This window comes from Erinaceus europaeus, chromosome 10 (genome assembly GCF_950295315.1).
Source record: "Erinaceus europaeus chromosome 10, mEriEur2.1, whole genome shotgun sequence".
In the NCBI taxonomy this organism is placed as follows: Eukaryota; Metazoa; Chordata; class Mammalia; order Eulipotyphla; family Erinaceidae; genus Erinaceus; species Erinaceus europaeus.
Genome location: NC_080171.1, coordinates 21,694,292 through 21,698,527, shown reverse-complemented (window position 1 = coordinate 21,698,527; position 4,236 = coordinate 21,694,292). Strand labels below are relative to the sequence as shown.

The 4,236-nt window shown below is 35.1% G+C and overlaps 1 long non-coding RNA gene across 1 annotated transcript; it reads right to left on the bottom strand.

Moving 5' to 3' along the window:
• Positions 1-930: 930 nt before the first annotated feature.
• Positions 931-3,942, bottom strand: LOC132540716 (uncharacterized). The gene is made up of 2 exons (XR_009551878.1): positions 3,270-3,942; positions 931-1,840 (listed from the first exon to the last, which is right to left on the bottom strand). It is a non-coding gene; the product is annotated as an uncharacterized LOC132540716 (long non-coding RNA).
• Between the last annotated feature and the right edge of the window lie 294 nt (positions 3,943-4,236).

Below are 4,236 nucleotides of genomic sequence, written 5' to 3'. Positions count from 1 at the left end.
ACTACAACCTTGCCACCCACTATCATGATCAATTTAAATGCAGCATTTTGTTACAAAACACATTTGAGTACATGACTATGACTGTTCTCTGTGTGTGAGTTATCTTATCTGCCATTCTCGGGCTTCCCAGGAAATTTTATGAACATGGACACATATTCTCTCCTCTCCTTATCTCCTCACAGTAGGACCTTCCTAAATATACAATCCCAGGTAGGACAAAGAGCTAAGGTAGCTGGGCACCACCTCCTTCCCCAAAGTGCACCAACCTTTTTCTGTGCTCTCCAATGTTAGCAGCTTACCCTTCTTCAAACACAAAAGTTTTAAGTGTCTTAAGTCACAGGAAATGAAATAGATTTTAACTGTCTTTAAAATCTACTTGCTTTCTGTTATACTTCCCAGAAGCTTCAAATAGCTGCTTGTTTGTTAATGTATTTTGTTCAGTACTTATAGATATTATTTTGAGAAGAGTGTCAGCTGTACATGGCACCAAACAGTTAAATCTATGATAACCTAGCAGTATGCTTCAGAATTTTTTTGAAGTATGTAAGCTAGTCTTAGTGATTCTAGAGGTCCTCAGCTCACAAATGGCAGTTTGAAATGATCATAATTACATTTTTAAGCTAGTAAATATACCTTTGACACTACTTGGATGCTTTTCTTTCTTCTGGAACATAGAGAAAGTAACAGATAAAAAAAATCAAATGTCCCAGTTCTTCCAAATATTCTGGAATAGTTACTTAATATTGCTATGTGTTTTTATGGTATTGGAAATAATACTTCAATTATCTCTATATGTGTTTATTTACATATAGGCTGAGTATTGGTTACAGGACTGACCCTTGGTATCTCTTGCTACTATAATGTTCTATATTTCTGCAATCATTTGTTTCTTTTTTGCCAGAATGGAAAGAAGCACAATGAAAGTTAATATAAATGCTAAATTAATAGCACCTCCTACGAATTTATTAAGTTAGCAGAATCTCAACAAACATAATGAGCTGAAAGAAACATTAAACATGATACAACCCTCTTGGAATCTAAGATCTAGGAGCCAGTACTCAAATCTTATCAGGAGACTACTAGTAAAACTAAGATGGAAATCAAGATTCTGATTCCCTTGTCAGGAAAAAAAAAAAATAGTATCTGCAAAGTCAGAGAAGTGGTTGCTTCACAAATATGGTAATGATGATTTCCTAGTGTTCAGTACACAACTAGTCTTTACCATATATTAAGACAAGGGGTATCTATTAAATGTTTCAAAATAAATTGTATAAGGAAAATATTCAAAATTCAAGGACATAAATAGTGTATTTAAAACAATCTCATATTCTTGGATTTGTGATTAACAGGACATTTATTAACTTGTTACCATATATAACTCTCTTACTACATAAATCTATAGAGTTTCTTCTCAGATGAGTAATAATGATGGGAAAACACTTGTTATACATTAATTGCATGAGAAGATACTCTGCTGAGGAGTTTATATATTATATGTATCATTCCATTCTCATATTATTGCTGTAAGTTATGTGTCATTAATATTGTTTTCAGAGTGAGAGAATGGGAATGTAAGGTGGTTTCACAGCTTCAAATCAATTAGTGGAAATGTCAGGAATCAATGGAGTCCAGACTTGAAAACAATAAGAATTAATAGTTAATATATAGGGACCAGATTGTGGCATACCCAGTTAACGCACACGTTACAATGTGCAAGGGCCCAGGTTCAAGCCCTGGGTCCCCACCTGCAGGGGAAACTCCTGAAGTGGTGAAGTTGTGTTGCAGATGTCTCTCTGCTTCCCTTGCCTTCCAGTTCCCTGTTCCTTCTTGATTTCTGCTTCTATCCAATAAATAAGATAAAACTAGTTAATGCCTTTCTTATTCCAAGTAGCCACGAGTAACTATTTTTAAATAACAAATCATGTAAGATGAAAACCTTTGGTCACATCCCCCCACTTATACATTCATGTCATAAAAATTATTTGGAAAGTTGTGTGAAGATTATATTGAGAAAGACATTTCTAGTAGATAAAGGAAACAAAGTTAAATTGAGTGTCAACAGGGAACAAAAGGATAGAAGAAAGCAGGAAGAGAATGAAAAACTTAAGGAGTTGAATGACATTAGGGTTTTAGTTTCTTATATTTGGGGCATGGTAAATCACTTCCCAGCAGGTGGTGCTAAGAGTCTGCATAGTCCAGATCTAACAGCCAGACTTGGTACCTTTGCTCTCAAAACACAAAAACAAGAAAATTACTTCCCAACTCCCACTCCCCATCCCCCCAAAATATATTTATCCAACCCTGGGAACTGGCCTTTGAGTATTTTCAGGGATTCTGGTCTTAAAGTTATGTTTTATTTTATTGTAGAAAATGACTATGTGAAGTTGCATGGATGTTGTGAGGAAATAATGGGGTGCCAATAGTAATTTTTTCTGTGTTTTCATTGGGGGTTGTTTTCAGTAGCCGCAAGAGATATTTCTTTTTTAAAAAATATTTATTTTATTTATTCCCTTTTGTTGCCCTTGTTGTTTTATTGTTGTAGTTATTGTTGTTGTCATTGCTGGATAGGACAGAGAGAAATGGAGAGAGGAGGGGAAGACAGAGAGGAGGAGAGAAAGCTAGACACCTGCAGACCTGCTTCACCGCTTGTGAAGCGACTCCCCTGCAGGTGGGGAGCTGGGGTTCGAACCGGGATCCTTATGCTGGTCCTTGTGCTTTGCGCCACCTGCGCTTAACCTGCTGCGCTACAGCCAGACTCCCTAGAGATATTTCTTATGGTCATTTCATGAGTAGAAGGTTAGATTACCCTTGGGAATGACCAGTTCTACATTGTAAGTTTCAACTAAGGAGATAATTACAACTATATGTAATGTACCTATAGTGAATATATGCATTAAGTATACATATAACATATGTATCTATACTTAATATATATCATATTAATATATGTTAAGTACAGATATAGTATCTCTATACTGAATGAATGATATAATGTAGTATAATGTAATATGATATAATACATACTTTATATATATTTAACTTATTTCTCAGACTAAATAATGAAAAGCGTAAGATATGAATTCATTATGATGCTAGTTAAAAACATACTGACAAGCAAAAAAAAAAAAAAATCAAACAACTTTGTAATTCTTCAACCAAGTAGCATATAGACTTTCCATATGACACCAAAGATCTGTCAGAATTGATAATGTCATTCCATTCCTGACCGAGATCAGTGTCTAATAAATACATGCTCATTAAAATGTTACCTGTTGTACATAGGAGATAGCATAATGGTTCTGCAAAAGACTATCATAGCTGTGGCACTGAAGTCCCAGGTTCAATCTACAGCATCACCATAAGCCAAAGCTGAGCAGTGCTCTGGTATAAAATAAAATGAAGTAAAATAAAGCAAAAATAAAGTAAAATAAAATAAAAGTGTTATATATCTGTGACCCATGGTTGCCCCAAGAGAAGCATACTTTTAAGTTCAGAAATTGTAACCTGTCATATCCAGTACAGTAGTATCTAATTTCCTAATAATTGAATACCAGGTAAGATATTTATTAACAAAAGTCTATCACTATAAGTTTATTATCAAAAGCAACATTTTTCTACCTATTATTCCCACCACCTCTTACCATATTCTTCTACCCATGAGAAATTGGAAATAGTTGGTATAAAGAGTTTAGAAAGATTGCAAGAAAACATTGAGAATAAGTAGGGTGGCATAATTTTTAAAGCAAATAAATTGTGACATTTGGCATTTAAATTTCCTCCTACCTTCAGGTTTTAGTTTTCAGGAATGGAAAGTCCTGGTTGTAACAAGATTATAAAGGTTTGGCCACTGAAGGAAGTTTAAGGCACTCCCTTAGGAAACCACAATTTGGATGGTATGTTTCTGAGGAGTTCTGCCCTCCTTTATTGGATATTTTGGGTTATGAGAGAAAGGTACTGTGGTGAAAATGCTGCATAAGGGACAACAATATTTTGTTCTCTGTCCTTGATAATCATATACCTCATGCTTCCTTGCCTTCTAAGAGGCTTGTGCAGTGGGACAGATAAGTTATTTATCTTCCTGGTACTTCTAGAAGGAAGAGAATCCTCATCAAGGGAGATTTAGAAGTTTCTAGTCGAGGCATATAACTTACTCTCTCACAACTTTCCTGAAAATAAGAGTTTTGGATGAGGCAGAAGCATGGCTGCACGACCTGCCGAAAGACTAACATTTAGACT